Source organism: Stylophora pistillata, chromosome 14, assembly GCF_964205215.1.
Source record: "Stylophora pistillata chromosome 14, jaStyPist1.2, whole genome shotgun sequence".
Taxonomy (NCBI): domain Eukaryota; kingdom Metazoa; phylum Cnidaria; class Anthozoa; order Scleractinia; family Pocilloporidae; genus Stylophora; species Stylophora pistillata.
In genome coordinates, this window is record NC_142532.1 from 10613222 (window position 1) to 10637062 (window position 23841).

Sequence of the window (23841 nt, forward strand, 5' to 3'; positions counted from 1 at the left end):
GTCAGAGTCGGAGGCAGAAGCGGAAGAATAAATCCATCACAATGCTCGATTCTAGGCCCGCAAAAGTACAAATTTTGACGCCAAAGACAACATGGCGGACGAAGAGCAACTTTGGCTCTTATTAATCATTATTTTGTGCAGGCAGAGACTATGCAGGAATAATATCATTCGAAAAAAAAAGCAATTTTGGGTTCGTGATATCTATCGATGTCGAGCAGCCTAGGAAGAGTATGCTAACCTCGTCAGTGAACTACGACTTGGTGATCGTGAATCGTACTTTCAGTAGGTTCAGTTAGAGTATTTTAACTTTTAATTTCGTAATTGTACTGTCAAGCTCACACGTTTAAATTTGTTACATCTATTTGTGCATTTTGGAAAGATGGAATTGAGGATTGTGATTGGTTTATTCTTCCGCTTCCGATTCCGACTCCGACAATGCAGTTTTCACTAGATCATAAGCGACTGAGTCATAGGCAGAATCGATCTTCTGCTTCCGACTCAGTCGGTTTGAAATTCACTAGATCGTATCGCTCCACGCTTCTGATTATGACTCTGACTACGACTCCATCGCAAGTGAAAACCAGCCTTAACTAATCCGCCAACCAAATGCTGGCGAAATGTTGCTAGTTCAGAAAACATGTTTCTTGTGTGCGGAATAACGCTAATTAATTCAAAATTAGGCTCCACAGAAATCAACAACTCTGCAGAAATACAACTTTGGACTGTGAAGCCTGTGCCTACAGGAACTAAGGTTGAGTGTTACATAGAGGGAACAGGAGCAAACAATTATTCAACTTCGATCCTTACTGATCGTGAGTTCATATTAACTTTTTACTTTGTAAATTATTGTTTAGGTTGATAAAGCTCATTTTAGGACAAAAAGAACGAAAGATAAACCTAGTTCAGTGATTAAAACCTCTGCTTGCTACAATACTACTGTATTTTACTGTTGATAAGTTTTCAGCTTCCCCGCACTCTTACTAAATTTTCCTCTGTTGACAGTATGTAATATTCAAAATGAGTTACAGTCAAACCTACCAAATGAAATTCAGAGTGGTGTTTTTATCGTTAATTGCTGAAACAACACTGAGTATCTATAGAAACAATTAGAGCTTACTTTGCGTAAGAAGGAACCGGTCGAAATGACAACTGCCACAAGTAGAGGAAAGGATTTTAAATAATTTACAAGTATTTCTTAAAACGCTGAAAAATTGACTCGTATTTGTTTCCTCTTCCTTACTATTTTAATCTCTATTGATTGTTTAATTAATTACAGAAATTACCTTGAAACTGGCATTTTCATTTACTAATAAAATGAACTGCAGAGAATTAATAGATGTGAACTCTGCAACAGCATTGCATATACGTCATTCTCCTCGTAACAATATCTGCTGCTCGTTCAAAACTATAGTAAGAGTACACTGTGACTTCGACAGACGATCCAGAAAACGGGAAACAGTAATTATATCTCTTCTTGCCTGTTCAAGGCGGATTGAGAGCAATTCGGCTAGTCTCAGTTTTTCCGGGCCAAAAGACGAAGTTGACCTAGTTCTTAGCCGAGCAGCCATATTCTCTCCTCCTGCTGACATACATTCCATGACAATTTGTCCCTTGCTTAGTGCAAAGCTTGGTTTGGGATGAATGAGAGGCTCTAGTTCCAGGCGCAGAGTTCCTTCTGATATATCAAATCATGCTCAATAATATATCACCACATGATGCATTGATTGGCTTTGGACTTCTATAATAAGTAGTCATTCACTTCTTAAATTTATTATCTTGGAAGGAAGGATTTAAGGAGATAGGCACAACATGGGTTTGTTTACTTTCTTTTTTCTGGTTAAATCTTGCTGTCAATCTTTTCCCGATGGGTGTGAACATTCTGGTCTGACCAGACAACAGGGTTACGTTAAATTTTTCATTACCCATCAGCCACGCTCTATAATATAATGCATTGATGGCTTTGGACCCGACCATATTTGAGGGGGATAGATCACTACTTGGCTACCTTCTTGGGCAAGAATACTAAATAACTAACTAGTTGAGTTGATTTTTCAAAGCCACTGTTTCCAAAATGCAAGTATTTCATGTAGGTATACCGACTCACACTCAAGTCTGCTGTGTCAGCTGGTGTAATGATTACTCGAAGCGTTTACTCAAAGCGTTTCTTGAGTTCCGAGATACGCAGAAATGGTTTTATTTCCAGATGTGAGCATTTTTTGGACCGCTGCCGGGAAAAGGTGCATGTGAATGTGCTCCCAGGGTCGCAGTCTTACTACCGGCACGAGTAACTTAACAAGGCACAGTAGCCTCTGGAGAAGAAGTAGTATAAATATAAAGTTGTTGAACGTCGGCTTTTACAAAAATTTCAGCGAAAGTTGTGGTTATCCAGCTTTGACCCTTATAAAACTGCCTTTAAATAAATATTCAAACACTACACTTTTCTTTGTCGCACATCTGTATGCAGTCATGTAAGATGGGCTATGCCCTTTGCAGATCTTTCGCTCTTTTTTTGTCCTAAAATGAGCTTTATCCCCCGAAGTACCATGAAACATTCAATTATGAGACATTAAATTATGATCATATTGGAGTTGGATAATTGTTTGCTCCTGTTTTATATATGTAACACACGGCCTTAGTTCCTGTAGCCACGTGCTTCATAGTCCAATGTTTTATTTTATCATTTTATTTCAGTAGACCTCATTTTGAATTAATTAGCGTTATTCTGCACGAGAGAAACACGTTTCTGAACTAGCAACATTCCGCTTGCAGTTGGTTCACAGTTCGGTTGTAGACTTATAATTAAACAAAGATCTTTCACACGAAGTATTTCAACGAAATGTGAAAAGAGAAACCCCGAGATACGCTTTGTAAACAATCATTATATTAGATATGATGAATATATCAAGTTCATATATTTTGAACTGCAGTTATAGATACATATGATGCACGATCCTCGCAGTAGAGAGCGCTATTTATGCAATAGCGAAAATCAGACTTGAAAAACATTAGGCCTGTACAGGATTCAAACCACTGACCTCTGTGATACTAGTGCAGCGCTCTACCAATTGAGCTACCAAGCCAACTGGGAGCAGGCCGTTAAGTTGATTCGTAATAAACCCGTGATGATAAATCAGATATGATGAATATATGAAGTTCATATATTTTGAACTGTGGCTATAGAAACGTATGATGCATGATCCTTGCAGTAGAGAGCACTATTTATGCAATAGCGAAAATCAGACCTGAAAAAAATCAGGATTGTACAAAATATATCGTTCTGATCATAGTTAATAGAGGGAACTATGTTCTGACGTATTACAATGTAATCGCGTACACGCACGCGCCGTTCAGTTAGTCATCACAAGGTTTTTGACTGGCCTTTCCTCCATGTTTGATGTGAACTTTTACTGTTGGTTTTTCCTTAAATAAAGGATGAAATGTTTTTCAAATTGCAATCCGGCTGAACATCTGGTAGCAGAGCGAGGTTTTTCAAGAAGAGTTGACTTAGTTAGCTGGATTTTGTGACGAATTTTGGAACGAAAACCGGAATGGCTGAACGACTAAAGAAAGACAAGGCGAAGTACAAGGGCGCTTGTACAAGAACAAAAACAAAATTACTGATGACCTTAGAGGGAGGAATGTCTTCAAAAATGCAGGTGATAGAAAATTTGAGTCTTCTTTCTGCTGTATTTGAGGATGTAGTTTGTGCTGTCGAAAATTTAGAAGCACATTACAAGAATGTTGGCGATTCGGCGAGGCTTAGCGCCGTAGCGAATGAGTTGGAAGGTTTGGAAAAAGACTTTAGTGACATTGAAGGAGTGCTCAAGGGATACCTAAGCGGCAGTCTGAGTCGCAATAATACCTTAAATGGTTCCAGAACCACGCCGACTGGACAATCTGCAATTAAGGATCAGTCAGAACGACTCGAAGAGGAGATCAGAAAGCGAGAACAAGAACTGAAGCAAGTTGTGGACATCCTGGAGAAAACGTACGAAGAGTGTCACAAAAAGCTAGAGGAGAGACTCTCAAAAGAACTAGCAAATAATCAAGATCTAGGAGGTAAGAAAGTTGTTGTGGACAAGCCATGTGAGCGAGTGAGAAACCTTGTGGAACAAAGAGAGAAAGTTAAAGGTATGACAGTTCCAGAACAACCATTAAGAGATCAAAGTATCCCAAGGGTACAGATGACCACAGTAAAAGAACCCCCAAGTGCCCCCTGTACTTTATCCATGGATTTTCCTACGTTAAGGTCCGCTACTGTTAACAGCATGGCAGCTTCATTTTCTCCATGAGTGGAATTGTATATTCTTCAACTCCCAAGGTACCTCCAGCCACAATGTCTCAAATTCCTACAATAGGTGGCCCACTGCCTTACCACTGCAATTACCTGCCCACTGCCTTACTGTAGGAGGCAGTGTGGCCTAGTGGTTAGAGTGTTGGACTTGAAATCCGCCGCTCCCGGGTTCAAGTCCCCCAACCTGACCACTGGATTTGTTTCACGGCAGCCCTGAGTTCAGATCCTTGGCCACGCCTGTAAATAGCCAACTGGTTTGCCTCTGGCCAGTTGGGGTTCTTAATGATGTTATGTTCAATTTAGACCCTTTGTTTCATTTGTTTGCAAGGACCACAATGGAAACTACTGGTTCACCAGTAATTGTGTAATCCTATAAAAAGACTTTTTTTTTCTTTACCAGCAGCAGCCATTAAATACACTTGTGAACTCCATTCAGACTATGCCAGTACAATCATCTGCTGTATTTCCACCCATTGTGTCTTCTCATCATATGTATGAAATAGCAGCTGGGGCTCACGCTGAAGCCCAACCTCTATCAAGTCGTGACCAATTCCAGTTGTACCCTGGCACTGACCAGCTATTAAATTCTGCCAATGATCAGCTCAGTATTGATTCCTCAGCAGCACTTGAGTAAGCATTCTGAAATTTGCTGGAAATAAAAAGCATTATGTGTCTTGGAAGGCGATCTTTTGCTTGTGTGTTGACCAAGTCAAGGCTACACCTGAATACAAGTTCTTAAGATTGCGTGAATGCCTCCAAGGTGAAACCCTCAGAGTTATTGAGAACCTTGGTCATTCTGCGGCAGCGTATGAAGCTGCCAATTCCCGACTAGAACGGAAGTATGGTGGGGAACATAGAGCTCTTACACTGCGTCTTGAAGAGTTAGAAGCCTTCAATCAGTTAAGAGAAGGAAGTGAGAAGGATCTTGAAACATTTGCTAAACTACTGGATGCATTGGTTGTGAACTTGACAGATGCTAAAAAAGAGGGAGAACTTGGGAATGGATCACTCTACATCACTCTCCAACACAAGTTCAACAAGAACCTTCTTGCAAAATACAAGCAGTGGATTTGCAATAGCAGATAGAGCGAAGACGTGAGTGCATTACGGGAGTTCATTGACAGGGAGTCAGAGTTCATCACAACAGCCTCGGAGACCATAGCATGTGTTCTTAAAGATGGAACCAAGAGAGAGCTAACTGAAGAAGACCATAGTACCAAGAAGAAACCTACAAGGAAGTGCAAATTGTGCAAAGAGCAAAATGGATTGTGGAAGTGTGAAAACTTCAAAAAGATGACGGTGAATGAAAGATGGAACGTGGCGACGGAGCAGAAACTGTGTCTTAGATGTCTTAGTAATGGTCATCGTGGAGAGTCATGTTTCCAGAGCAAATCTTGTGGAATAAATGGGTGTCGGTCCCACCATCATCGGATGCTTCATGTAGATCCGGGACCAAGGGTGAGCACAGAAGAGCAAAGTAGAGAACACCCTCTGAATGCACCAACAAGTGTTACAAGCAGGCCTGCTAGAGAAGGGGAGCCGAACGAGAGGACCCACACAACCACAACTGGTGCAGAGCCCCCACCCTGCACCACATTTGTTGCATTGAGAACTGTCCCTGTCTACTTGGCTAGTGGGAAAAGAAAGATCAAAGTAAATGTGCTCTTGGATGACTGCAGCAAAAGAACCTACTTGAACAGTGACATTGCAGCAGAACTTGGGCTCAAAGGAAGTCCACATGAGCTAACAGTAAATGTTCTGAATAACAACCAGGAGACATTCAAAATAACAGTGGTGGAATTTACAATTAGCAGTTTGAATGGAAAAGTGTCCAAACAAGCGTCTGCCTATACGACAGAGAGTCACGGGCAACATGGAAGTCGTCAACTGGAGACAGTATCAGTCCACGTGAAAGCAACTGCAGAACATTGAGTTTCCTCAAGTGGGTCCCAGAACAAGAGTAGACGTGTTAGTCGGAGTGGACCAAGCAGACCTGCTGTACTCTTTGAAAGATATGAAAGGTCGATCTCAAGAACCTATTGCTAGACTTACTCCACTGGGGTGGACTTGTATCGGTAACCCAGATGGCGAGGCAGAGAGAATCCATGCCAACTTCACCTTCTTCTTGAGTGATTCAGATAAGCTGAACAGCCTTGTTCGTCGGTACTGGGACATTGATGACAAGTTCAAGTGGGACATTGATGACAAGTTCAAAACCTAACATCGTGAATCCAAATGAGAAGCTAGCTAGGGACACATTTGCCAACTCACTGACAGTTGTGGATGGTCATTGCACTGTTGGAAAGCCTTGGGAGAGTGGCAAACGTCTATTGCCAGAAAATTACAGCCTGGCACTGTATCGTCTGCGAAATACTGAGAAGTTACAAAAGTCCCCTGAGCTTAGTCAAGCTTACGAGAGAGTACTGTAGACCTATCAAGAAGCAGGATACATCCACAAAGTTCCACAGGAGGAAAAGAAACCAGATCAAGTTTGGTATCTGCCACATTTCCCAGTACTAAGACCTGATAAATCAACGACCAAAACCCGCATAGTATTTGACGCCTCTGCGAAGTGTAATGGAGTGTCTCTGAATGACAACGTATTACAAGGGTCTAAACTACAGAATGACTTGTTTTCAGTACTACTCCAACTGCGCTCTGAACCAGTGGCTGAAATGTACTTACAGATTAAATTGCAGCCAAAAGATCAGCCTTATCATTACTTCTTGTGGCAGAATATGGAGATAGACAAGGAACCCAAGATTTTTTAATTTGACCGAGAAGTATTCGGAGTGAATTCATCTCCTTTTCAAGCCCAGTTTGTTGCCCAAGAACATGCCAAGAGATATCAGTCAGAGTTTCCCCTGGCAGCCGAAACCATCTTGAAAAGTACGTACATGGACGATTGCATGGATTCAGTGCCTGATGTGAAAACTGCAATTGAACTATACAACCAATTATCAGAGCTCTGGGGTTGGGCTGGGATGTATGCCAGGAAGTGGTTATCAAATAAGCCGGAAGTCTTGCAGAGCATTCTATCTTCAGACTGCGCCACCAAAGTTGATCTTGATTGTGGTGAATTACCTCAAGTCAAAACCCTAGGAGTCCTTTGGTCCCCGTGGAGGAGGTGCTTAAGTTTCAAGTCAACCAGCCCACTGAGAAACGTGACCAAACGAAACGAAATTTTTTGAAAGGGATAGCAACATTGTTTGACCCTCTTGGCCTGTTAACACCATACCCTGTCCGAGCCAGGATCCTGCCTAAAGAAATGTGGGCGAGTGGTGTGGACTGGGATGAGCCAGTTGGTGAAAACTTGTCACAGCAGGCAACACAATGGTTCAATGAACTGCCAGCACTGTCCAGTCTTAAGGTTCTGCAATGCCTGAGAGATCCCACTACTACTGAAGAGATGACCATTCACACTTTTGTGGATTCATCCCAAGCATAGGGTGCAGACTGTTATGTTAGACACCTTTACAAGGATGGAACTGTTTCTTCCCGCCTTGTGGCATCAAAATCGCATGTTGCGCCACTCCAAGCCGCTAGCATACCAAGATTGGAACTCATGGCGGCTGTTGTAGGACTCAAACTTGCAGAAAACGTAGGACAGGTACTTGGCATTGACAAGAGCAAATGGGTCTTTTGGTCTGACAGCATGGATGTACTTCACTGGATTCAAGGTCAGAGTCGAAAATTTAAACCATTTGTGGCTAATCGCATTGGGGAAATCCAGGTGTCGACAAATCCAGAGCAGTGGAGATATGTGCCGACTAAGCAGAACCCGTCTGACTTACTTACAAGAGGGCTTAGTGTCTCCGCTCTTGCTGATGAAGACAAATGGTGGAGTGGTCCCACCTTCCTAAAACAGGACCCTTCAGAGTGGCCTGAGAACAAAATTGAAACCATGAGAGGGTTAGATGTTGAGATCCGGAAGTCGCACCAGATGAAGAAATGTACTGAGGAAAGAGCATTCCTTTCTTCAAGCAGTGAAGACCGATTAGAACCACGAAGATACTCAAGTTGGAGTAAGCTCACAAGGGTTTCAGCGCTAGTAAACCGATTCATAGAGAACTGTCGCTTACCAGTAGCCCTTAGGAGAGAAGGTGCCCTACAACCCAATGAAGTCATCTCTGCAGGGACGCATTTTATCAGACAAGCACAGGAAGAGGTCTTCAAGGAAGAGATGCGGGCAGTAAAGGCTGGGAGGGAACTACCAAGCGCAAGTAAACTGCAACTTTTGAAACCTGTTTTAGATGAAGAGGAAGTCCTGAGGTGTGATGGAAGACTTCGCTATGCAGAGTACTTACCCTGGGAGACCGATTACCCCATCATCTTACCTCGTAACCATTGGGTCACAACCTTCATAATCAAGCAAACTCACGAGCAGACAACATGCGGGAACCAATCAAGTATTGGCTCAGCTTTCAGTTCAATATTGGATAATCTCAGCTAGAGAGGCAATCAAGGAGTGGGAAAAAGAGTGCATGCAGTGCCGAAGAAGGAAAGCTACCTCAGCCAAGCAGATTATGGCCCCTTTGCCTGAATTATGTATGCGGAAGTCTTTACGAGCCTTCAGTCAAACATCTGTTGACTTTGGGGGACCTTTCATTACTAAACAAGGAAGAGGCAAGACCTGTCAGAAGAGGTACCTTTGTCTATTCACATGCTTAGCAACAAGGGCTGTGCATCTGGAAGTAGCATTTAGCCTAGACACTGACTCGTTTCTGAGCGCGTTCTTTAGAATGGCATCGCAACGCGGCCTCGCAGAAGATGTTATGTGTGATAACGGTACTAACCTTGTTGGTGGGAGCAATGAACTAAAGGATTTAGAAGCCCTCGACAAGAAGCAAGTTCAGGACGCCACCCTAAATTACAGGGTCAATTGGCACTTTAACCCCCCGCTCGCTCCGCATTTCAGTGGTGAACATGAAATTATGATTAAGGCTGCCAAGAAAGCCATTTATGCCATCTTGAACTGCGCAGACATCACGGATGAAGAACTCTTGAGTGCGGTTGTAGGTGCAGAAGGGTTAATAAATTCTCGACCACTGATATACCAGTCAACCCATCCAACTGACCTAACCCCTCTCACCTCCAACCATTTTCTTCATGACCAGTTAGGAGGGAGGTTTGCTCCTCAAACTGTCAACGAGGCGGCCTTTAACCCGAGAAAGAGATGTTGCCGAGTGCAGGAACTTGTTTGCCACTTCTGGCATGGGCGGTTACAGGAGTGGATTCCAAGTCTTAGTGGAAGGAAGAAGTGGCGTAGCAACCAAGCTGACTTGAAAATTCGAGATGTGGTTATTGTCATGTCCACAGATTCTGCAATAGGCAAATGGCCTCTAGGCCGAAATGTGAAAGTGTTCCCTGGTAAAGACAACAAAGTTCGAGTTGTTGATGTCCAAGTAGCAAAGAGTGTGTTTCGGAGACCGACTGTGAAACTTTGTCCATTGGAGCATTACTTACCATTAGATTCCGTTAAGATGAACATTTACGTGATATGAACAGTTGCGTTTAACATTAATTTAACAGACATTATAGAAGGAGAACATTGAATTGATGAGCTACACAATTAGGTTTAAAATTTTAATTGTTTTATTGATACTGCATATCAAGAAGGGGAGAATGTTCTGACGTATTATGATGTAATCGCGTACACGCATGCGCCATTCAGTTAGTTATCACGAGGTTTTTCGACTGGCCTTTCCTCCAAGTTTGTTGTGAACTTTTACCATTGGTTTTTCCTTAAATAAAGGATCAAATGTGTTTCAAATTGCAATCCGGCTGAACATATATGAACTTCCTATATTCATCATATCTGATTTATCATCACGGGTTTATTACGAATCAACTTAATGGCCTGCTCCCAGTTGGCTTGTTAGCTCAATTGGTAGAGCGCTACAATAGTATCGCAGAGGTCAGTGGTTCGAATCCCGTACAGGCCTGATTTTTTTCAGGTCTGATTTTCACTATTGCATAAATAGCGCTCTCTGCTGCGAGGATCGTGCATCATCCAAATCATTATATTGATTATATTCTTGTATTTACTTTTTACCTAAAATTCACAAACCTAATAACTCAGGTCGGCCCATTGTCTCGGCTTGCAGTTGACCTACCGAGCTTATCTCCAACTATCTAGACAAAATTATGGCTCCTATCGTCAAAACTTTACCATCATATATTAAAGACAGCCAACACGCTCTTCAAATTTTTTGAGACCTTAATTTCCTTGGCCAAAACAAACTTCTTTTCACCATGGATATTATGTCTCTTTACACTGTCATTCCTAATGGCCAAGGCCTTCTGGCCCTTAAACAATTTTTTGATCAACATACTGTTAAGGAACCTAAATCTGAAACACTAATACGCTTATCCGAACTAGTGCTCACACTCAATTGTTTTTCATTCGGAAACAACTTCTTCAAACAAACCAATGGTGTAGCCATGGGCACCAAAATGGGACCTAGCTATGCCAATCTTTTTGTAGGTTTTGTCGAACATCAATTTTTCAGCTAATACAACGGCTCCAAACCTGAACTCTACAGTCGCTACATCGACGACTGTATCAGCGCTACCTCCTCTACCAGAGAGGAGCTCACTCAATTCACAACTGCATTCAATTCTTTTCACCCGGCTCTGAAATATACCTGGAAAATTTCTGACAATTCTTTATCCTTTTTAGACATTAAAGTCTCAATTGAAGGCAACAGTTTATGCACTAGTGTGTATTACAAACCTACAGACCCGGATAAATGTAATGTTTGCCTGCGAACAGGATTTTTATGTTTTTTCCCTTGGCATCCTAATGGTTGATTGTCTTGCGTTACTTGTTGCATGACAACATCCGGGCATGTGCTGAGAGGTCTTGGGGTTAAATCAATGCATGACCCTCTAAGAGTAAAGGTCGGTAAGTGCACAATCTGCTGCTATCGTGTCACTCTATTCTTTGACTCATTGGGAAAGGAGTGTTTTCCCTTCCAGGCCTGAGTTTCTCCTCTCGGCATAACTCTCGGTTGTTGTTCCAATTTTGTTGAGTGCCCTCACCTTTACTGGGCCATAAAATGTTTAATTTGTTCCTGCGAAATTTCTCAAGATCTCAAAACATGTTTTTATTAAAGCGGCTATGGGCCTCTGTCCATAGCCAGTTAACTCTAAGCAGTGGTTTGTTTTGATTTGTGTTGGGGCCCAGCAATACGAGCTTCAGGATACACAGCACTGGTTTATATATGTAGGTTGGACGAAGGAGAAAGACATAATTACTTGTTATATTCGTCTTCGCATCCATCTCACGTTAAGAATTCCATTCCTTTTTCTCAGTTTCTAAGACTTCGTCATTTATGTAGTGATGACTCATTTCCACCACAAATCAGAGTTAATGTGCCAGTTTTTCAATAAACGTCGTTACCCTGTTTCTGTCATTCAAATGGGTTACCACTGCGCCCAACTTATTGATCGACATTCAGCACGACAAACGTCACATAAGGAAGACTCCGACCACATTCCATTCACTCTCACGTTTCACCCTCACAACCACTCAGTTAAATCCATCATTCTTAAAAACTTTAAATTACTTCAAAATGATCCAGAGACAAGAACTATCTTTTCACAACCTCCGCTCATTTCATTCAAACACGACAAAAACATGGGCAATTTCTTGGTCAGAAGTTCTTTTCAGACTAATGACCAACCAGGCACTTTTAAATGCGCTCGTGCACGATGCAAAATATGTCCTTTCATTCACAACACTGATAAAATACCGGGACCCAAACGATCCATTAAGATCACCGATCACTTCACGTGCACCTCTGCCAATGTAATCTATTGCATAACTTGCACCTATTGCAAAAAGATATACATCCGCTAAACAGGCAGAAGACGAGGTGACCGATTCTGAGAACACCTTCGAGACGTGGAAAGGAATGACAAGGACACATCGAAACCAGTCGCTAGACATTTTAATTTACCTAATCATTTTAAGCCACATATGGCAATCTGCGGTCTTTCCTTACACTTAGGTAGCATGGAAAGCCGGAAAACTCTTGAACAAAAAGCTCATCTTTCAAACCGGCAGTCTAAATCCCACAGGGATCAACGAACGCTTTTCATTCCACTAATTTATTCATGTTTTTCTCGTTGCCATGTTCCCAGCAATAACGTAGCTCCATTTTCTGCCTTTAAAAGCACACACAACCCACAATTCCTCTATTCGCTCCGACGAAGGGCTAACACTCGAAATGTCAGCTTTTGTAATCATTACGGTAGCCAATTTACCATTTCAACTTTATTGATATATCCAAATTATTATCAGGATGTGTTAACTATCCTGCCAAGTTCTACTGATATTGAGGGAATAATGCAACAATTTTAGGACTGCAATCCCCTTTTGTGATACAACAATATGGACAGTAAGATGATATTATGTTAAATAAGCTGTAGATTGGATGTAAAATGCGAAACAATTGAGTTTGCATGTGAATGTAAACATTTTCGAACAACTGACGCCACCGTCAAATCAGCTCATTTTATCCAACTTTAAAATTTGACTAAATCGCACTGAATCATTTCCCCAAAAAATCCTTTGTAGAACGAATAGAACCACACTTCGCCTTCCAAAAGCCAGATTTTCCGTGGATTATTTTGTAGAGCACATAGTTAAATAACGGGTTACTTTTGACCTATTTTTAATCTTGTTAGAAGAGGGTCAATTAGATTGTGTAAATAAACAATCAAGAATTGCTCAAATTGCTGTCAACATATGTATTGATGTTGTTTTTCAAGATTTGGTATTTTTTTTTTTCAAGGTTTGGTAGTTTTTCACATTTTCAGTTAAGTTCCTTTTTGGAAGTAAACAGACTATTATCACAATCACACTTTGGCTTCCGACTGAAGCGTTCAACTTCCACTGCCCTAATCGACTTTACAGATCAAGTCCTTGAAAGTATGGACAAAGGATGCGTGATGGGAACAGTGTTCCTGGACCTCTGCAAGGTGTTCAACACTGATGATCGTCTGCTCCTCGTCAACAAACTCAAGTCACTAGGAGTAGCAGGAAAAAGCTTAGAATGGTTCCACTCATATCTCACTGGTCGAGTTCAAAAAACAATGTGTGTAAATGCATTGTCCCTCCCAGCTAAAGTCACTATGGGAGTGCTGCGGGGTAGCATTCTGGGGCCACTGTTATTCTTGGTATATATTGATGGAGTTCAATCTGAACTGCGGCACTCAAAGATGACGATGTTTGCTGATGACATGGCATTTTATTGTCATGAGAACTCGCCAACTAATTTACAATCAAACCTCAATGCAGACTTGGCAGCTATTACATTTTGGTTACATAATAATAAGCTGACACTAAATGTTACTAAGTCGAAGTTTATGGTCATTGGAGGAAATAACAGATTAAGTAAATTCAATGACATAGCCCTTGTAGCCAATAATGATCAACTGGAGAACATTACCAGATTTAAGTATCTCGGAGTGATCATAAACCAGCATCTTACTTGGCATGACCATATTGAACAGCTACAAAGTAAAATAGCAAAGAAACTAGGTGTGCTAAAACGAATCAAGCATCTTCTCCCAGTTTATGCAAGGAGGATCTATGTGTCAACATGGTCATTCCTGTTCTCGAATATGCAAGTATCGTATGGGGTTATAGAAATAAAGTTTTGATGGATTCTATTCAAGTACTTCAGAATAAAGCAGCTAAGCTAGTACTGGATCGAGCAACACATTCCTATTCGATTCAAGCACTTCTAGATATGTACTGGGTCAATCTAGCATCAAGAAGATCAATGCAACGGTGTCTTTTTATGCATAAACTTATAAATGACAGTGAAAGAAACAGTATGATTACTCGAGGCACAGACTATCATAGCCATAACACTCACTCCAAGGAGACTATTAGATCCGTTAGATCAAACACGAACTGCGGTCTACTCAGATCTTTTAATAGTGCATTGACAGACTGGAATTCCCTCCCAGAAGACATGAAATGTCTACCCTATGATTCTTTTAAAAGTTCATTGCTTAAATATTTTAAATTTTAAGAGGCTGTCTCTCTTATTTCCACCCGGTCAATTTTGCGTCAAAAATAATTTTGCCTGAACCTCTGTCAACAGAAAGACTTTACTTAGGAAAGAACTAAATTAGATTTGGTTTGTTTTGAAATAATTTTCTGACTGCGTTAGGGGCCGCAATTGTTTCCCAGTCTGTTGGGACCATCGCAATGTCTCGAAAATTGAAAAATAGGCATATTTTGTAACATTGTAAAATATTTTATTCACATAGTTAAGCCACCGAATTTATATCAGACTGCTTAAAAACCTTTCTAGTTTGCCAAGAAAGTTAGAATTTTGCCCTCTCAATATATCTGGAAAGGCGAATTTTAGCATATTTTGACCCCTATAAATCTCCATCGGCCGATGGCCGAAAATAACCTTGATTTAGACGTTAAGTTTTGGGATTTGGGACCTGGTTGACAACTCTATCCTACACAGCCGTTAAGTTTAGACCTTTATAGGCAAAAAAATGCAAAAACCTCTGTACATTTCTGATTTTTCAAAGGTTATGACCGTTTGAATCAGCACATGTATGAGCATTCGCGATTTTTTCACCTACCCCAAATCGAACCACCGGAGCAGATTTTGTCCTGAATACAGCTTACCTTCGGCGCACCTTGGCTTTATGTGAGATTTCAGATATTCCTCGCTTCCCAAACTGGTGAACTTAATGATAACTGCAGCAAATAACTCCAAACTTCAGCGGTCGGCCTGTATTGACACTCTTCTTTAACTGGTTATTGCGAACTAAACTCGAAAACTAAAGCCACATTTCGCGCTTAATGTCCTGTTAAAACTTTGGATCACTGCTGCATTCTCTTCAAGAATCAGTCATAGAACTCCACAAGTCTATATGTTGAGGTTTGGGAGCTAAAACTTAGAATTTAAGGTGGTTTGTACTGGTTTTCATCTTTTTGATGGTTTGTAACTTTGAAAGAATAGAACAGAAAGACTGACCAAGGCCAGTTGAACACTTTTACGGGGTTGAATTACATAATCATTGGTTATCCAAAACTAAGTGACACTTCGTCACTAGCAGTTTCCATGGCAACGCTTTCATAGGCTTATTCAGACGCATTGTTTAGCTCAGGGCTTAAATAATTCGAAAACTAACCCGGTAACCCCCTGATTTTTTTCAGTGATTGCTTTTGGCACTTGAAAAGGAAAATGCACAAAGATTTTTAAAAAGTTCTACGGAGCAGAATTTCAGAAAATCTACAAAAAGGGCAATTTTCACACATCACAAATTTCCTTCCGTAGAATTTTCTAGTTTTTTTTCTGATGATTCCTGTCGACGTTATTATCATATTGGAACAATAAAAAGAAGGGGTCACCGGACTTGTTTTCATGCAATAGCTTTCGTGAGTTTAGCAATCTCTACGCGCATTCTTGCGCATTTAAAAATCTGGATTCTATAGGATTGACATTTGCTCATGATCTGTTTTAGCTACCGCTGACAATTGCGTGTGCTCGCGCGAGCACCCACGATTTGATGTTTACAGACGTTTACTGCTAAGAAAATCATTAAACAGCCATCAAAGACAGCCTCCCGAGCTCATCTTAAAAATCCTACAAATGAATTCTGGCTATATCATATTATTTTCCTTGAAGTTTCAAAGTCTTCTTCCACTTCAGGTAGATTATCCTTCACTTGAGTTCTTCTTTTTTCGCCGTCACAAGATTTCATATCGGTTGAATAAGGGTAATCTACCTGAAGTGGAAGAAGACTTTGAAACTTAAAGGAAAATAATATGATATAGCCAGAAGTCGTGTGCAGGATTTTTAAGATGAGCCCGGGAGGCTATCTTTGACAGCTGTTTAATGATTTTCTTGATTAGCAGTAAACGTCTGTAAACATCAGATCATAGGCGCGCGCACATGCGAGCACACGCAATTGTCAGCGGTAGCTATAACAGATAATGAGCAAATGTCGATCTTACAGAATTCAGATTTTTAAATGCGCGAGAACGCGCGTGGAAATTGCTAAACTCACGAAAGCTATTGCATGAAAACAAGTCCGGTGACCCCTTCTCTTTATTGTTCCAATATGATAATAACGTCGAAAGGAATCATCAGAAAAAAAACTAGAAAATTCTACGGAAGAAAATTTGCGATGTCTGAAAATTGCCTTTTTTCTAAATTTTCTGAAATTCCGCTCCATATAATTTTTTAAAAATCTTTGTCCATTTTCCTTTTCAAGTGCCAAAAGCAATCACTGAAAAAGATCATGGGGTCACCAGGTTAGTTTTCGAATTATTTAAGCCACAAGCTAAAAAATGCATCTGAATAAGCCTATGAAAGCATTGCCATGGAAACTGCTAGTGACAAAATGACACCTATTTTTAGATAACCAATGATTATATAATTCAACCCCGTAAAAGTGTTCAACTGGCCTTGGTAAGTCTTTCTGTTGTATTCTTTTAAAGTTACAAACCATCAAAAAGATGAAAACCGGTACGAGCCACCTTAAGGCTGAACGATTGCACTATCGAGCACAGCTGTGGTTCTGTTTTCACAGTGGTCCGCATTGACCATTGCGGGTGAACCCGCTGGCCCTTTATTTTTCTGGAAGACCTGCAAGTGTAGTATGGCGTGCAAGTGCTTTTTCGAAACCAGAAAGGCTTCAGTCTGTAGCGAGTCTTCAGCGAGGTTGATAAAGCTCTCAGAATGTAGAGGTGACATCAATGATCATCTACAAGCATGTCACTTAGGTCAGCTTAGAGGAAAGGTACAAGAATATGAGCTTATCGTTAACAGGTCAGGGTTGCCACCCGACCTTTCCCCCGATCAACTTGAAGAACTTTCGATCTGTGAGAAGTATAGAGGAAACATGAGTAAAAACTGGCAACCACGTTGCACTTGCCGGTACCCGCTGCACAATGGCGCGAAAAAGCAGCTAAATAGTAGAAATGCAGTTCATCTCGATATGTCAAGGGAAATTAATGCTATCTTTTCAGAACTCGTTCCAACAGGTTCCCGTAAGTATGATTATGTAAATTATAGCTTACCAATAAGGTATTGTCCTGAAATGTGGACCAGGGTTTAAATTAAGATAAGATCTACACATATATTGAGGTGCGGTAAATGTCAGAACTCAGTATTTTGGATTTGATTAACATCTGGGCCAAAGCTCGGATGCAAGTGAGTATAAAACAAAACAGCTGCTGTGATTTCATCGCAAGATACGTACCATCATTCCACATGGAGGCCATGCAGCAGCTAGTGCAACTTGATAACTTAAATCACACTTCGACTTGTAACAATGCTCTGAAGCAAACTTGAAATCTACAACCAAAGTTCCCAAAACTACAAAATTGTGACATTAGTCAATTATGTTTATAATCGGGAAACAGCAACTGTACTGAAAAATGTGTAATATATTAGGTTTTTCTGCCCTACCTTATCTCTCAACATCTACATGTTTACAAAAGCATTTTTTATGTCATACATGCAAGGCGAGATACCAGATAAATAAACTTGGAGAGTTATTTGACACCAATGTTTACGCTGTTGCAAGATAATATTCCTTCTGTTTTTGACATTTATACATTTACACAAAGCCCTTTTGCATCATTGATATAGAAACTAGGAGGCATTGATTTTCGTCCTTTTATCCCTAGAGTCGAGTTTAACAACCTTTGCAGCACACCCCCCACTGGAATTTTAAGATAGTACCCAGGGGTCACGTGATCATAGTGCAACTATTTTTATTTGTTATCTATAAGTATTACTCTGCTTATTGTCATTTTGCATTATTGTTGTATTTCGTGCTTTTCAGTAATCTGTGTATCTTGTTACAAGCTGCACAAGATCAAACTCGCGGAGAACATGACGTTGTTGCAAGGGCAACGTCCTGAAGAAAGTAACCAGCAAGAGGGCGAACCTTATAGGTGATATAACGCTACCTGATCCTATAAATAAAGCAGCCCATGATATGCATTGACACCTAGAGAACTTTCAAGGACAAACGTGCAATGGAAATGTTGCATGCAAGCAAAATTGTTTTCCTCGGCGAGGCCACACACTAAAATATTTCGCGCAACATTGCTGATGCAGTAAGCAAATTATGTTTACTGGTGCATGGCAAAAATGGGAAAATTTTTGGAAAAAGTGACAAACAGTGTTTTGACTTTAAATTGGACTTTAAAAGAGAAAATGGTTGATAATGTACCATACAATTGCGCGTGGTGATGCTGATTGTGAACAGAACGGAATTTTTTGCGCGTATTGCTGACAAAGATGACCTAAATTCTACTTTCACAACAATGCACTCAAACATTTCACTGGTGGACACACTATGCACTTAATCACATGGCAGGAGGACTTCTCATTTTTGTTTGATTTTCTCAAGTCCCAGACTCGCCAAACAAATGGCAGCTATAAATCTTGGAACAGTCACATCAACGCCTGCTGCGACTCCGCCTCGACCGAAAGCGAATGCATTTACATCTGATTGGACCCTAGGATGCAGATCTGGGACCGACAGCCAGAACTCTGGAGACGACGAGGCGGCTGAAAGTACCAGCGAGTTTGCAATGTTGGCGTTTACAGATGCCATGGAGAAACTGAACCCACTAGCAACTGTTGGTGGCTGCGTCAGTCCTTTGACCTTTCAGCTGAAAAGTACATGGGAGGAGGCAAAAGAACACGAGAAAGAGATTTGCATCGACAAGGCTACAGAAGCTTTTAGTCTCGTTTGTGACGTCATAGTGCCGAAGGCTGGACAAGAGCTATTTCAGGCCTGTTTCACACCCGATAAAGGGACCAGCCACATGGACCTTGTGCCATTGATGCAGGCCTACAGCAACGCCATGACGAGTACCTTGAAGACCCAAATTCTTAGCCTGTATGCGTATTGATATCCAGTGAAGACACTTCAGAAAATCCACAAGCCATACGCAAGGTTAACCGAGTGGCAAATTAGATGTGCTAGAGCTCATGCAAGAGAATGTGGTCCAGGTTATTTGGTCGAAAAGTCGCCATGTCATCAAGTTCGACTGCCACCAATAAAGCTTGACCATTTCTTAGACTTAGCGAACCGCCCCTACTTTTATCAAGACGTGTCATTTAGTACAAGGAAACTGAGGCTCAGCAGTGGCGAGAAGATCACAATGCCAAAAGTCATTCGCAAAGTCACAAGGTCAACAATGGTCAAGCAGTACCTTCAGTTCTGCAAAGAAGAGCAGTTTGAACCACTGAGCAGTTCAACCCTATTTCGCATCCTCGAGGTAAGGGAAGCCTCTCAACAGAAGTCCCTTAGCGGCTTGGATAACACAGCAGCTGATGGGTCGGCGGGGTTTGCGTAACTCCTCCGAATAGTGGATGAGCTTGATCAGATTGGGCTCACAAAGAACATGCCAGACGAACTGCGAAGAGCCCTCAGCGAGGGTAAGAGGTACCTCAAAACCCAGTTTCAGACTCACTGCCAGGAAGATGAGAGCGAGTGTCCCGACCACTGTCATAAGTTTGGTCTCAGCAATCGAAACGATCCAGATTTCCAGGAACAATGCTCACATCAACACACGCTTCTCTGCTCTCAATGCGACGAAATTACTTCCGTTTTGCAGAAGATGCAACAGATTGTTAATGATAACAAAACCTTAGTTTTTTACAGCGAGGACCAAAAAAATTACTTGTTGTACGATATCCAGAAATCTTCGGAAGCTGTCGTTCAGTGGAAAGCTCAGATTATGAGGTCCGTGAATCAGGAATGCGCAAAGCAAGATATCATCGCAAAGCTTAGCCAGACTTTGTGTCTTCTTGTTATAGATTGGGCCATGAAGTTTCTGCAGCTGCGCTATAGAGAGAAGCAAAGTGACTGGTACGGAGAAAGAGGGTTAAGTTGGCACATTAGTAACGTCGTGTCTCAAAGCCAGTCTAACACGACGGAAGTCATCTCATACGCTCATCTCTTTGATCAGTGTACTCAGGACTGGTATGCAGTTACGTCAGTTCTCGAAGATCTTCTACAGCAGCTGAAAGTCAAGAATCTTTTGCTGCAGAAAGTTCATCTGAGGTCAGATGAAGCCAGTTGTTATCATAACAGCTTCCTAGTAACCGCTGTGAGAGATGTCGCAAAAGGAGTTGGGGTTGAAGTTCATAGCTATCACTACACAGAGCCGCAGTCTGGTAAAGACATTTGCGATCGTATCCTCTGCCCAATGAAGTCCTCTATTCACGCTTACTGCAACGAAGGGCGCGATGTTTTAACTGCCGTGGACATGAGAGATGCACTGACGCAACACCCAGTGAATGGAACAACCGCTGCAGTTAGTATAGTCGACGAATCAAAGAACACTCTCTGTATAAATAAGATTGAGCATGTCAGTAGCTTCCGCAACTTCAAATATGGAGACGCCGGTCTGAGAGTTTGTAAATGTTATGGCATCGGTAAAGGGAAGTACATCCCATATGACGTGATTTATATCAAGCACCAAGGTGAAACGTCCCTTCAAGCCATGGAATCTCAAGGCTTTATGATCCTCCTGAAAAGCGTGTGGTCAAGCGTTGTTCAAAGGACAGCAAGGAAACAGAGAGTACAACGCCATTGTTTGAATGCTTCGTGCTTGGGTGTGTTGAGGTGTTCGAAACGTTTTCGCAACTAGAGCTCCACCTGGACGTTAGAAAGCATACAGTCAGCAGGTTAAGCCAGTATGATGTAATCAAAAGGGACTGGGCCCTTAAGTTCTCGTCAATAGATACAGCTGGTATCGAGTGTTCGAGCTGTTTGTCGGATTCCAGTATACCACTCACTTCTCCTGGGGATACTTCGCCCCTCTCGCCTCTATGAACAGGATGGGCCGTAAGCAAACCGAGGGGCAGTGTTAGATTTTCAGAGAATGTAAAAGAATACCTAACGGCACGGTTTACGCTTGGAGAAAGAACTGGGCGAAAGGCAGACCCCGCCCAAGTTGCAGTGGACATGCGAAATGTGAAAAATGAATCAAATGCACGTTTGTTCACTAGAGATCAGTGGCTGACAAAGAGCCAAGTTCAGAGCTTTTTCTCACGGCTAGCAGCAATGCGACGCAAAGATCAGGGTGTGATCGGGATATCCCTGGACGAGCAGGAAGATGTCCAATGCGTCCAGGAGAATTCCGAGAGACAAGATCTGGTAGGCAAAGTTAACAAAGAGATTAAAGTCTCGCATCCAATGTGCTACGACACATATGACCCCTGTGAACGTTACCACAGTAACACACTTCAGAAATTCAATGTGGTTTTGTTGCGAGCCATCTGTAGTCATTTTGAGATCCCTGTAAAACTGAGAGACAAAAAGCAGATCCTCGTAGACAAACTGTCCGACATGATTAAGGATTGTCAGTGTGTTTCACAGTAGACTTATGTAAACAATGTCCTATACAGTTGCTGAAAGTGTAGAATATCTTCTACAGGTACAAACTTCCTCTAGTTCCGATATCAAGTTCTGACGGCGTTGTTATAGTGTAATACTCAAAGCTTATGATATCTGTGACATTAAATTTTTTCGTGCTTTACTTTCTTAGAATTCAGAACTAAATCAGTGAAAGATAGTACCTAGTTTGACGACATGTCAAGCAGTGTCTGATACACGACATAGTCATCGTAGAGCCTTGTTCTTCAAGTCAAAATCATTTTTAATGAAAACAGGGATAAGTGTGTTCAGCTTGTCACAAACAGTGATATTTTTTTTATACAAACGATTGAAAATTTACCAGAAGCAACACTTATAACATCTGTTCATACCAAGCATGTGTCAAAATTTTTATCACGTTTGTGGCCGATTTCTCCGGCTATTGACAAGTTGCTGGTCTGTGGACACAATCGACGCGGAACCAAGAAAAGCAAGCTCAAGACATTTGAAATTAATTTATTAATTGTATCATATCAAACTCCAGCTTGAAAGCATTTATTGTTTTCAGCCACAATCTTCTCCCCAGATATTACATTGAGGTGTAAATTGGGATAGAACAAAATCATACGACACAGCGTACGGCACAAGCTATCAGCGGTCTTCTCTTTTGTGCGGACCTTAGTGAGAACAGTACAACATCGAACTGGATCGTCGTGATCTAAATTTAAGCGATTATTTCTTCACTTCAGAAGCCTAAAACCTTCATTTTTCCCTTAGCTTCCAGACATGGAAAGTTCATATTCTGATCCTGGAAAAATTCACCTCAGAAGCAATATTAAATAGGTAATTAACTGCGAAATGTAGCCATAATTCCGACCATTTGTTTTGATACCACGATTGAATCATGATGGATGCAGCGTACTTTTCGAAGGCAAAACTGAGCAATTTCTTGAGGTTGTCATGGATTTCAGCAATTTGGTTATTATAAAAATACTGAAGTTAGCCATGAAGCCGGGCTGCAAAGCAGGTAAGTTGTATTTATGACGAAATCTGCTCCAGTCGTTCGATTTTGGTATAGGTGATGAAATCGCACATGCTCGTACATGTGCTGATTCAAACGGTCATAACTTTTGAAAAATCGAAAACATACAGGGGTTTTTGCATTTTTTTGCCTATAAAGGTCTAAACTTAATGGCTGTGTAGGATAGAGTTGTCAACCAGGTCCCAAATCTCAAAACTTAACGTCTAAATCAAGGTTATTTTCGGCCATTGGCCAATGGAGATTTATAGGGGTCAGAATATGCTAAAATTTGCCTTTTCAGATATATTGAGAGGGAAAATTCTAACTTTTTTGGCAAACTAGAAAGGTTTTTAAGCAATCTGATACAAATTCGGTGGCTTAACTATGCGAATCAAATATTTTACAATGTTACAAAATATGCCTATTTTTCAATTTTCAAGACGTTGCCACGGTCCCTACGGACTGGGAAATAACTGTGGCCCCTAACGCAGTCAGAAAATTATTTCGAATCAAACCAAACCTAATTTAGTTCTTTCCAAAGTAGTCTTTCTGTTGACAGAGTTTCAGGCAAAATTATTTTTCACGCAAAATTGACCAGGTGGAAATAAGAGAGACAGCCTCTTAATAGGTTCCGTGTGTCGTTGATTTTAGCACATCAATTTCATTATTTTCTGTTCATGTCATATTTTAGATATTTCATATTTCATATTTCAACCGTGAGTTTTTACTTATTAACTACGTGATTACTTATTTTATACATTGTTAATTTTGAGGGCCTCACTGAAAACCGCTATGGCGAGTTGGGCTCCCTCTTTAAATATTTTTTTAAATAAATAAAATTTAATATTGGTCCAAGTGTTATCAATTCGTGGTGTGACGCTCCGAGATTTGTCTGAAATTATGAGCTTCAAAAGCGGCATTTAGTCGAAATTCAGTTATGATCGAATTTTCTCAAAAATAAATTGATATTCAACCAAACGAAGTATGCAGTGCTGTTTCCCCATAAGGCCTACCTAACTTGAGAATATGAGCTGAATCGATTTTTTGGCTGTTGCCACCAAATGTTTGACCGTTGGTAACATTCGCTCTTAAATAGTAATGGTTGTCCTGCATGATTAAGTAGTTGCAAATA

At 41.1% G+C, this 23841-nt stretch overlaps 1 protein-coding gene across 6 annotated transcripts in view; it reads right to left on the reverse strand.

Moving 5' to 3' along the window:
• Positions 1–23841, reverse strand: part of LOC111332566 (acyl-CoA dehydrogenase family member 11) — a 135719-nt gene that overhangs the window by 48205 nt on the left and 63673 nt on the right. The gene's annotated exons all lie outside the window — the stretch shown is intronic.